The sequence below is a fragment of the Gorilla gorilla genome, chromosome 4, assembly GCF_029281585.2.
Source record: "Gorilla gorilla gorilla isolate KB3781 chromosome 4, NHGRI_mGorGor1-v2.1_pri, whole genome shotgun sequence".
NCBI classification, from domain to species: domain Eukaryota; kingdom Metazoa; phylum Chordata; class Mammalia; order Primates; family Hominidae; genus Gorilla; species Gorilla gorilla.
Genome location: NC_073228.2, coordinates 62,494,123 through 62,506,422, shown reverse-complemented (window position 1 = coordinate 62,506,422; position 12,300 = coordinate 62,494,123). Strand labels below are relative to the sequence as shown.

Here is a 12,300-nt window from a genome sequence, read left to right as displayed (position 1 = left end):
TTCTCCTCTTCTCTGTATTAGGTCATGGGAAAGCATAGCTGGAGGGCCCGCCCGAATCACAGGTGACAGGCCTGAGAGCAGTGGTACGCACACGCACACGCACGGCACCCAGCACGAGGATTTGGAGAAATGAGGCAAATTCCTGATGATGGGTGGGGAGGGGGTCCCCAGCCACCTGGGAGCTAGCAGGTGGCCCGTGGTGATGAAAGCCCAGGGAAGCGTGTGAACCCCCACAGCCCTACACAACTTGGGGCCCCTCTCCTCCCCAGCCCTTCTCCTGTGTGCCTGCCTCCTGCCGCCGCCACCATGACCACCACCATCCACCAGTTCACCTCCTCCAGCTCCATCAAGGGCTCCTCCGGCCTGGGGGTGGCTCATCCCGCACCTCCTGCCGGCTGTCTGGCGGCCTGGGTGCCGGCTCCTGCAGGCTGGGATCTGCTGGTGGCCTGGGCAGTGCCCTCCGGGGTAGCAGCTACTCCAGCTGCTACTGCTTTGGCTCTGGCGGTGGCTATGGCAGCAGCTTTGGGGGCGTTGATGGGCTGCTGGCCGGAGGTGAGAAGGCCACCATGCAGAACCTCAATGACCGCCTGGCCTCCTACCTGGACAAGGTGCGCGCCCTGGAGGAGGCCAACACTGAGCTGGAGGTGAAGATCCGTGACTGGTACCAGAGGCAGGCCCCGGGGCCCGCCCGTGACTACAGCCAGTACTACAGGACAATCGAGGAGCTGCAGAACAAGGTAAGGTCTGCTGGTGGGAGGGGTCTCCGGGGGGCATGACTTCTTCCCCCCAACTCCTGCCCTGGCCAAAGGCATGGAGTCCAGCCATAGGGTCTCAGGGAGCCAAGGGTGGTTTGGCTGTGGCTTAGCTTCTGGGAACCTGCCTTGGGGCCCCTGTGTGGCCCACATGCCCCTTTTCTGGGGGCAGCAGGCTGAGTCAGGAACAAACAGGCCTCGTGGAGCCCCTTGGAGCCTCAGTTTCTCCCTGGTGGAGCTCCTCCACCTGGAGAGGTTGTAGGATGAGGCGGGAGGATGCAGATGTTGGGCTGGGCCCGTGGGCCGCTGGATGCATGGTGTCTTGCTCCTTTGGAGCAGGGGTCAGCAGGAGGGGGTTTTGGGAGATGTGGAGTGGGGGTGTCTGAGTGAGCTCCCGATAGCACCTGCTGCGGGGGGAGGCAGAAAGGAGGGGGCGGGACCTCAGGGTGGGGAAGGCCTCTGATGTGCCTTATTTGGGGATTTTTCTGGCTTCTCCTTTCCTCCTGCTGTCCCTTAAGACGGGCTCAGCAAACCGCAGGGGGCGGGGCTGCTGGCTGGCGCCCAGGGTTAGGGATTAGGAGGGGTCCTGACTTGTGATTTGGAACCACTCTTTGGTGAGGGCTCCTTTAGCCTCCTTTTGGGGGAGCCTGTCAGGGGCACCCCCTAGCTGACTGTAAAGCGAAGGGGTTGCCCACATCCCCTCCCTTGTTCTAGAATTCTGGGACAGCTTCTGCCCTGGGGACATTTTCCCTTTCTTTTCTGGTTGCCTCATACTCCCAGCCAGCTAGCTGTCTCTTCTCCTTTAAGGCTGAGCCTGGCATCGGGGTCTGGTGGGGTACTAAGTAGCAGGGGAAGAAGAGGCACCTTTCAGCCCTTCAGACTCCTGCTTGCCCCTCCTCTGCCAATAATACAGCACGGGGCAAGGGAGGGGCTGGGTGGCAGGGGAGGTGCTGGGCGGGAAGAGAGGCCCCCAGGCAGGAAGATCTGTTCAGAACCCTGGTGTGGGCTCAGCCACCCCCATCCAGTGACCTGACAACTCTCCCATCTCCTCAGATCCTCACAGCCACCTTGAACAATGCCAACATCCTGCTACAGATTGACAATGCCCATCTGGCTGCTGCTGACTTCTGCACCAAGTGAGTCCTAGCTGTGGGCTTGGGCAGCCTGGGCCAGCTGGGGGAGGATCTCAGGGTACCTACCCCTCCTGACCCCAGGACTCCTTGGTTGCTTGTGGCAAGGCCCAGGAGCTCAGGGTGGGGCAGTCCCAGGAGCCCCACCCCTTAGTCCAGGATGCAGTGAAGGCAGCCAGTTCTGAAGGTTGCTGGGCTCAGGCAGGGAATAGAAGAGAGGGAGGGGAGGCGGGAGGCAGAGAGAAGTAAGGAAGCTGGTGGGCGTGGGATCTGGCCCTGTGATGGTCCCGGGGCCCCGGGGCTGGAATTCATTTCCACTCGACCCTCTCATCAGCCCTTCCAACCCCTTAGAGTCCTGGCAAAATGAAGGCAGGTGAGCAGCCAGGACCTGGACCTGCAGGTCCGAGCAGCCTGGGCTGAAGTCCCTGCTTCCCACGGCAGGTTTGAGACAGAGCAGGCCCTGCGCCTGAGTGTGGAGGCCGCCATCAATGGCCTGCGCAGGGTGCTGGATGGGCTGACCCTGGCCAGAGCCGACCCGGAGATGCAGATTGAGAACCTCAAGGAGGAGCTGGCCTACCTGAAGAAGAACCACGAGGAGGTGAGGTGGCTGGGGCAGAAGGTCAAAGATGCTGAGGAGTGGGTGGCAGAGCCCTGGGGCTGGGCCATGGCTGAGGCCATGGGAGAGAGCAGAGCAGAGCAGGCGCACTGGGATTAGTCACCTTAGAGGGCTTCCCTGTCTGCAGAGCCCTGATCCTTGGGGTCCAGCGTGCAGGGCAGACTCCTCTTTGTACCACACTGCTTCTCGGTACCCAAGGAACCTCCCAGGGGCCCGCAGAGGCTCCCTCTACCTGCCCTGGCCTCCCTCACGAGGGCGGGGGATAAGTAAGGAAGTCTCCTTCTTGTCCCATTTCAAACTCTCAAAGCTGAACATCTACATAGAAGCTTGGAAATTAGAGGGGAAATGTTTGGGGCATAGGCCTAATAATTAGATTTTATTTTGGAGAGCCCTTGGTCTAATGGGGGAGATAGAGTCTGATGGTGGAGGCAATACTGAGCAGATGAATGAAAATCATTTAGAGGGTCAGACAGAGCAGAGGGAGAACAAAGGAGGGGTCCTTGTGGGGAGTGGGGTCCCCTCGTCGGGGAAGGCTTGGGAGTGAGAGGTCAGGATGGGTCCAGATGCGCACATCCACATCCCCTTTTTCCGTAGGAGATGAACGCCCTGCGAGGCCAGGTGGGCGGTGAGATCAATGTGGAGATGGACGCTGCCCCAGGCATGGACCTGAGCCGCATCCTGAACGAGATGCGTGAGTAGTACGAGAAGATGGCAGAGAAGAACCGCAAGGATGCCAAGGATTGGTTCTTCAGCAAGGTGGTGGCTGCTGCAGGCCAGAGGTCTCTCTTCGGGGCTGGGGCTCAGGGGCCTTAGCACTGACAGTAAGCCCACAGCCAGGTGTCTTGGAGGTGCCCCCTCCTCAGCAAGCTGCGTGGACCACAGGGTCACGCGCTGCATCAACAGACCTGGAGCTGAGCTCAAGCTGGGATCTGGGGGGTGGGTGGGGAGGTAGGGAGCCCCCACAGAATAAAGGCAGAGGGTAAAGACCTTGGGAGTCGCCACCTCTCTCTCAAGAAGTCAGGAACTAGCAGCAAGAGCCAGGCTACATGTTCTGGCTGGTTCTCAAGTTTCCGGTCTGTGCCTCCCACACGCAGGGATTAACCATAGAAAGTTAACATTTCAAATTTCTGGGCTTTGGGATGTGGGAAGCTGGTGAGAAGGCACCACTCTCTCCATAGTTAGATTTGGGAGGAGGCCTGACTTGGGAGAGGGATCCAGGCTCACACCACCCTGTCCTGTGTCCTGTCTGCAGACAGAGGAACTGAAACGCGAGGTGGCTACCAACAGCGAACTGGTCCAGAGCGGCAAGAGCAAGATTTCGGAGCTCTGGCGCACCATGCAGGCCTTGGAGATCGAGCTGCAGTCCCAGCTCAGCATGGTAGGAACAGCCCTGTGCATGGGGGTGGGCCCCGAAGAGGACACTGACAACCCTCACTGACCCCTGGTCTTCCTGGCGTCCTACAGAAAGCATCCCTGGAGGGCAACCTGGCGGAGACTGAGAACTGCTACTGCATGCAGCTGTCCCAGATCCAGGGGCTGATCGGCAGTGTGGAGGAGCAGCTGGCCCAGCTTCGCTGCGAGACGGAGCAGCAGAACCAGGAGTACAAGATCCTGCTGGACGTGAAGACGCGGCTGGAGCAGGAGATCGCCACCTACCACCGCCTGCTAGAGGGCGAGGATGCCCAGTGAGTGAGGGAGCCTGGGGTCAGGGCTGCGGACCTCTTGGCAGGGGTGGGGCTCTCAGACTCACATCTAATTTCCTCTCTGTTTTCATTTTTTTTCTTTCAGCCTGACTCAGTACAAGAAAGAACATAAGCATCTTCGTGGCTGAGGCCCTGGGGATTAGGTGCATGGGACAGGCAGCCCACCTGCACATTGCCGGGGCAGGGTCCTCAGGAGCTCCAGGAGCTGATGGCTGCCCCTCAGCAGGGGTGGGAGAAGTGACCCATTAGCACTGAGGATTGATACTCAGGAAAAGATCAAATGAGAGAGACGCTGTCTGGTCTGATGGGGGTGGGCCAGGGAACCGGTCCTTACCTTGGAGATCCTAGTCTGATGGAGGAGACAGGTCCCAGCTCTGGAGATTGTCATCTGATGGGAAGATAGGAACATGGTCTCATGATCTTTGTTCTTGACAGCTTTCAGATGAGCAAAAGCAGTCCTGTCTCTGGGGACTCTAGCCTGATGGGAGATAGGGACATGGTCCTTGTCCTCCAAATTTCAGTCTGATGGAGAAGACATGATCCTAGCCCCAGGGTTCCTAGTCTAATGGAGGAGATAGGGGCCTGGTTTTTGTCTTGGTGATCCCAGTCTGATGGGGGAGATGGGAGCAAATCTATGTCCTGGAGACTGCAGAGAAATGGAGACGGATTTCATGGAGTCTACATGGCTCCTCCCTGGCAGGACACACTGGGTCAGAATCAAATAACCTATCTGGGGAGGCAAGACTCACACAGGGCCACCGGCAGAGGGATGGGATGGAAGGGAGGCGGTGGCAGGGACAGGAGGGATGTGTGTGCAGTGTGATGTCGAGGTGCCAGTGGAGGCACTCACAGCACCTGGGGGAGGACAAGAGAGAGAGCCGGCTCCTGTCCATGAGGGCTGCCCTCCTGCCCTCCATGGCACCAGAGAGCAGGGAGACATCAGCCTCCGATGGAGCACAGCCTGCCCTTGCTTTGAGTCGTGCAGAGGCCACTGCAGGCACAAGTCCCTGACTCCAGGCAGCCATCTCCCCTGCAGAGAGAAACACTCTCCCGGGATGTCGGGATGTCATAGCTCCAAGGTCCAGGGAGGGCCTGTGACCAGCCCAAAGTCACCCATACCCCAGTGGTCAGTACCCACCCCCATCCCTGGCCTCTCCCAGTCCCAAACCCCCACCAACCCAGGCTCAGAGGGCTCTGGTCACTCCCATTCTCCTTGGGCCTGGGCCTCCAGGCACCAGGAGAGAGAGGGTGATTGGGGGCCCTGGTCTAATTCTGCAGCAGCAGAGACACCACAGGTCCAGCAGTGATGACGTGGAGGCACCCTCCTCCCACTAACCCCCTGCTTGAAGAAAACCAGGAAAGCAGGCCAACCTGCCTGGCAGTTTCCAGATTTACTAGAAGGAAGATTTCCAGGTATCAGGCTCACCTCCCACAGACTGCTCCCCACAGCCACGTTTGCTGCCACCAGCAAGAGCTGGGGCTGGTGCTCAGAGTGTGCCGGGAGTGGCTGGAGCAGGGCTGTTCCTTCTCATTTTCCTAGGAGGCAGTTTCTACCCTCCCTCACACCACCCCTGTCCCTAGTGGGGAACCAAAGAGGATCCAGACCGCCAGGGAGAGTGGCACTACTCCCTGGGCACAGCCACCCCATCGGCAGTGCCCCCCCACTCTGCCCCGTCTGCATCCTGAGCAACAGCTGACCATGTGAGGAAACATTCCTGAGAGAGGCCCCACCCTTTCTCCCATACCTGCCTGGGGTCCATAGCCTTCCCTGAAAACACCAGCCTCCCACTCACATTCCCAGGGTGGAGGCAATGTGAGCCCCTCTCGGGGATTTCCTGAGACTCACACAGGTGTCTGGGCCCCAACCACCCAGCCTGCCTCCCCCACCCACCCTCCCTTTGTGCTTATCCCAGCCCTTGACCACCTCCTGCCCCATCTAGGGGGAGGGCACAGCCCACAGGACCGGGAGGAGCAACTGATTGAGTGAGTCATCTCTGAGGATTCAGGCTCCCACACCTGAGATCTTCCCATCCATTTATGGATGAGAAAGCAAAGCTCAGTGAGGGGAAGTGACTGCCTAACTTCCTGAGGTCACAGAGCTACTCACAGGGCAAGCAGTGGCCACCTAGGACGACACCTGATACACCGACTCCACCCCGGGTCTAGCGCAGCCTGGACCACCCCCTGAAAATCTCCAGCCCTTGGGAGATGCGAGCACCCCCCTCCAAACTCTCCCCAGACTTATTCTTTATGCTGGTCTAAGCTGACCCCTGACCTGCCGGTCAACAACAGTAGGTATCCAAGCACCATCTCTCCTCACCCTCACTCCTTCCCATTTCACCCTTTTGTCCCTAGTGCCCACTTCAGAGGCCAGAACAAGGACACATTTCATAGCTGAGTCAACGAGCTTTCTTGTCATCAGGCAGGGAAGCATGGGGAAGGGACTGAAGCAGGGGGCTGAGGCTGGAGAGGCTGGAGACTGCGGGGCAGATGGGGCAGCTGCCTCCCTGCCTCCTGGGGGGCTGGCCGGGGAAGCTGAGGCCTCAGCGGGTGGTCTGGTGGACCTGCTCATGGGAGGAGATGACCTTGCCATCCTGGACCTCTTCCACAATGGTACCCACCTGATGGGTGGTCACCGCTGCAGGAGAAGCAGGCGCTTTAAAGTGGGTAGGGGCCAGGAGACCCTCGCTTGCCCCCTAGCCCTCATGGACAGGAGCCGGCTCTCTCTCTTGTCCTCCCCCAGGTGCTGTGAGTGCCTCCACTGGCACCTCGACATCACACTGCACACACATCCCTCCTGTCCCTGCCACCGCCTCCCTTCCATCCCATCCCTCTGCCGGTGGCCCTGTGTGAGTCTTGCCTCCCCAGATAGGTTATTTGATTCTGACCCAGTGTGTCCTGCCAGGGAGGAGCCATGTAGACTCCATGAAATCCGTCTCCATTTCTCTGCAGTCTCCAGGACATAGATTTGCTCCCATCTCCCCCATCAGACTGGGATCACCAAGACAAAAACCAGGCCCCTATCTCCTCCATTAGACTAGGAACCCTGGGGCTAGGATCATGTCTTCTCCATCAGACTGAAATTTGGAGGACAAGGACCATGTCCCTATCTCCCATCAGGCTAGAGTCCCCAGAGACAGGACTGCTTTTGCTCATCTGAAAGCTGTCAAGAACAAAGATCATGAGACCATGTTCCTATCTTCCCATCAGATGACAATCTCCAGAGCTGGGACCTGTCTCCTCCATCAGACTAGGATCTCCAAGGTAAGGACCGGTTCCCTGGCCCACCCCCATCAGACCAGACAGCGTCTCTCTCATTTGATCTTTTCCTGAGTATCAATCCTCAGTGCTAATGGGTCACTTCTCCCACCCCTGCTGAGGGGCAGCCATCAGCTCCTGGAGCTCCTGAGGACCCTGCCCCGGCAATGTGCAGGTGGGCTGCCTGTCCAATGCACCTAATCCCCAGGGCCTCAGCCACGAAGATGCTTATGTTCTTTCTTGTACTGAGTCAGGCTGAAAGAAAAAAAATGAAAACAGAGAGGAAATTAGATGTGAGTCTGAGAGCCCCACCCCTGCCAAGAGGTCCGCAGCCCTGACCCCAGGCTCCCTCACTCACTGGGCATCCTCGCCCTCTAGCAGGCGGTGGTAGGTGGCGATCTCCTGCTCCAGCCGCGTCTTCACGTCCAGCAGGATCTTGTACTCCTGGTTCTGCTGCTCCGTCTCGCAGCGAAGCTGGGCCAGCTGCTCCTCCACACTGCCGATCAGCCCCTGGATCTGGGACAGCTGCATGCAGTAGCAGTTCTCAGTCTCCGCCAGGTTGCCCTCCAGGGATGCTTTCTGTAGGACGCCAGGAAGACCAGGGGTCAGTGAGGGTTGTCAGTGTCCTCTTCGGGGCCCACCCCCATGCACAGGGCTGTTCCTACCATGCTGAGCTGGGACTGCAGCTCGATCTCCAAGGCCTGCATGGTGCGCCAGAGCTCCGAAATCTTGCTCTTGCCGCTCTGGACCAGTTCGCTGTTGGTAGCCACCTCGCGTTTCAGTTCCTCTGTCTGCAGACAGGACACAGGACAGGGTGGTGTGAGCCTGGATCCCTCTCCCAAGTCAGGCCTCCTCCCAAATCTAACTATGGAGAGAGTGGTGCCTTCTCACCAGCTTCCCACATCCCAAAGCCCAGAAATTTGAAATGTTAACTTTCTATGGTTAATCCCTGCGTGTGGGAGGCACAGACCGGAAACTTGAGAACCAGCCAGAACATGTAGCCTGGCTCTTGCTGCTAGTTCCTGACTTCTTGAGAGAGAGGTGGCGACTCCCAAGGTCTTTACCCTCTGCCTTTATTCTGTGGGGGCTCCCTACCTCCCCACCCACCCCCCAGATCCCAGCTTGAGCTCAGCTCCAGGTCTGTTGATGCAGCGCGTGACCCTGTGGTCCACGCAGCTTGCTGAGGAGGGGGCACCTCCAAGACACCTGGCTGTGGGCTTACTGTCAGTGCTAAGGCCCCTGAGCCCCAGCCCCGAAGAGAGACCTCTGGCCTGCAGCAGCCACCACCTTGCTGAAGAACCAATCCTTGGCATCCTTGCGGTTCTTCTCTGCCATCTTCTCGTACTACTCACGCATCTCGTTCAGGATGCGGCTCAGGTCCATGCCTGGGGCAGCGTCCATCTCCACATTGATCTCACCGCCCACCTGGCCTCGCAGGGCGTTCATCTCCTACGGAAAAAGGGGATGTGGATGTGCGCATCTGGACCCATCCTGACCTCTCACTCCCAAGCCTTCCCCGACGAGGGGACCCCACTCCCCACAAGGACCCCTCCTTTGTTCTCCCTCTGCTCTGTCTGACCCTCTAAATGATTTTCATTCATCTGCTCAGTATTGCCTCCACCATCAGACTCTATCTCCCCCATTAGACCAAGGGCTCTCCAAAATAAAATCTAATTATTAGGCCTATGCCCCAAACATTTCCCCTCTAATTTCCAAGCTTCTATGTAGATGTTCAGCTTTGAGAGTTTGAAATGGGACAAGAAGGAGACTTCCTTACTTATCCCCCGCCCTCGTGAGGGAGGCCAGGGCAGGTAGAGGGAGCCTCTGCGGGCCCCTGGGAGGTTCCTTGGGTACCGAGAAGCAGTGTGGTACAAAGAGGAGTCTGCCCTGCACGCTGGACCCCAAGGATCAGGGCTCTGCAGACAGGGAAGCCCTCTAAGGTGACTAATCCCAGTGCGCCTGCTCTGCTCTGCTCTCTCCCATGGCCTCAGCCATGGCCCAGCCCCAGGGCTCTGCCACCCACTCCTCAGCATCTTTGACCTTCTGCCCCAGCCACCTCACCTCCTCGTGGTTCTTCTTCAGGTAGGCCAGCTCCTCCTTGAGGTTCTCAATCTGCATCTCCGGGTCGGCTCTGGCCAGGGTCAGCCCATCCAGCACCCTGCGCAGGCCATTGATGGCGGCCTCCACACTCAGGCGCAGGGCCTGCTCTGTCTCAAACCTGCCGTGGGAAGCAGGGACTTCAGCCCAGGCTGCTCGGACCTGCAGGTCCAGGTCCTGGCTGCTCACCTGCCTTCATTTTGCCAGGACTCTAAGGGGTTGGAAGGGCTGATGAGAGGGTCGAGTGGAAATGAATTCCAGCCCCGGGGCCCCGGGACCATCACAGGGCCAGATCCCACGCCCACCAGCTTCCTTACTTCTCTCTGCCTCCCGCCTCCCCTCCCTCTCTTCTATTCCCTGCCTGAGCCCAGCAACCTTCAGAACTGGCTGCCTTCACTGCATCCTGGACTAAGGGGTGGGGCTCCTGGGACTGCCCCACCCTGAGCTCCTGGGCCTTGCCACAAGCAACCAAGGAGTCCTGGGGTCAGGAGGGGTAGGTACCCTGAGATCCTCCCCCAGCTGGCCCAGGCTGCCCAAGCCCACAGCTAGGACTCACTTGGTGCAGAAGTCAGCAGCAGCCAGATGGGCATTGTCAATCTGTAGCAGGATGTTGGCATTGTTCAAGGTGGCTGTGAGGATCTGAGGAGATGGGAGAGTTGTCAGGTCACTGGATGGGGGTGGCTGAGCCCACACCAGGGTTCTGAACAGATCTTCCTGCCTGGGGGCCTCTCTTCCCGCCCAGCACCTCCCCTGCCACCCAGCCCCTCCCTTGCCCCGTGCTGTATTATTGGCAGAGGAGGGGCAAGCAGGAGTCTGAAGGGCTGAAAGGTGCCTCTTCTTCCCCTGCTACTTAGTACCCCACCAGACCCCGATGCCAGGCTCAGCCTTAAAGGAGAAGAGACAGCTAGCTGGCTGGGAGTATGAGGCAACCAGAAAAGAAAGGGAAAATGTCCCCAGGGCAGAAGCTGTCCCAGAATTCTAGAACAAGGGAGGGGATGTGGGCAACCCCTTCGCTTTACAGTCAGCTAGGGGGTGCCCCTGACAGGCTCCCCCAAAAGGAGGCTAAAGGAGCCCTCACCAAAGAGTGGTTCCAAATCACAAGTCAGGACCCCTCCTAATCCCTAACCCTGGGCGCCAGCCAGCAGCCCCGCCCCCTGCGGTTTGCTGAGCCCGTCTTAAGGGACAGCAGGAGGAAAGGAGAAGCCAGAAAAATCCCCAAATAAGGCACATCAGAGGCCTTCCCCACCCTGAGGTCCCGCCCCCTCCTTTCTGCCTCCCCCCGCAGCAGGTGCTATCGGGAGCTCACTCAGACACCCCCACTCCACATCTCCCAAAACCCCCTCCTGCTGACCCCTGCTCCAAAGGAGCAAGACACCATGCATCCAGCGGCCCACGGGCCCAGCCCAACATCTGCATCCTCCCGCCTCATCCTACAACCTCTCCAGGTGGAGGAGCTCCACCAGGGAGAAACTGAGGCTCCAAGGGGCTCCACGAGGCCTGTTTGTTCCTGACTCAGCCTGCTGCCCCCAGAAAAGGGGCATGTGGGCCACACAGGGGCCCCAAGGCAGGTTCCCAGAAGCTAAGCCACAGCCAAACCACCCTTGGCTCCCTGAGACCCTATGGCTGGACTCCATGCCTTTGGCCAGGGCAGGAGTTGGGGGGAAGAAGTCATGCCCCCCGGAGACCCCTCCCACCAGCAGACCTTACCTTGTTCTGCAGCTCCTCGATTGTCCTGTAGTACTGGCTGTAGTCACGGGCGGGCCCCGGGGCCTGCCTCTGGTACCAGTCACGGATCTTCACCTCCAGCTCAGTGTTGGCCTCCTCCAGGGCGCGCACCTTGTCCAGGTAGGAGGCCAGGCGGTCATTGAGGTTCTGCATGGTGGCCTTCTCACCTCCGGCCAGCAGCCCATCAACGCCCCCAAAGCTGCTGCCATAGCCACCGCCAGAGCCAAAGCAGTAGCAGCTGGAGTAGCTGCTACCCCGGAGGGCACTGCCCAGGCCACCAGCAGATCCCAGCCTGCAGGAGCCGGCACCCAGGCCGCCAGACAGCCGGCAGGAGGTGCGGGATGAGCCACCCCCAGGCCGGAGGAGCCCTTGATGGAGCTGGAGGAGGTGAACTGGTGGATGGTGGTGGTCATGGTGGCGGCGGCAGGAGGCAGGCACACAGGAGAAGGGCTGGGGAGGAGAGGGGCCCCAAGTTGTGTAGGGCTGTGGGGGTTCACACGCTTCCCTGGGCTTTCATCACCACGGGCCACCTGCTAGCTCCCAGGTGGCTGGGGACCCCCTCCCCACCCATCATCAGGAATTTGCCTCATTTCTCCAAATCCTCGTGCTGGGTGCCGTGCGTGTGCGTGTGCGTACCACTGCTCTCAGGCCTGTCACCTGTGATTCGGGCGGGCCCTCCAGCTATGCTTTCCCATGACCTAATACAGAGAAGAGGAGAAGGCAGGACTTCACCGTCCCCAGGCCTTCCCAGGCAGCCACCACCCCAGCCCAGCCTGCCTCAACCCTGTCTGGTGGGGAAATGGGTTGCAGTGTCAGGTGACCCCCTTGAAGTTGCTGTCTTTCACCCAACACTGCTCCACCCATGGTGCTGGCCCGGGGCTGGGTGCTGAAGAGAAAGAGGGGACCAAGAGCCTATCCTGCCTTGGAAACTGAGCCCAAACCCACCAGGCCCACCTCACAGCACAGAAATGCCATCAAGCCTTGGAGACCAACCCACATCGCAGGTAAAGAAATTGGGG

General features: G+C 59.4%; 2 pseudogenes; one reads left to right on the top strand and one right to left on the bottom strand.

The window, feature by feature from the left end:
- Positions 1-306: 306 nt before the first annotated feature.
- On the top strand, positions 307-4,187 carry LOC115933282 (keratin, type I cytoskeletal 17-like; annotated as a pseudogene).
- A 2,446-nt stretch (positions 4,188-6,633) lies between these two features.
- Positions 6,634-11,694, bottom strand: LOC115933281 (keratin, type I cytoskeletal 17-like; annotated as a pseudogene).
- Positions 11,695-12,300: the final 606 nt, after the last annotated feature.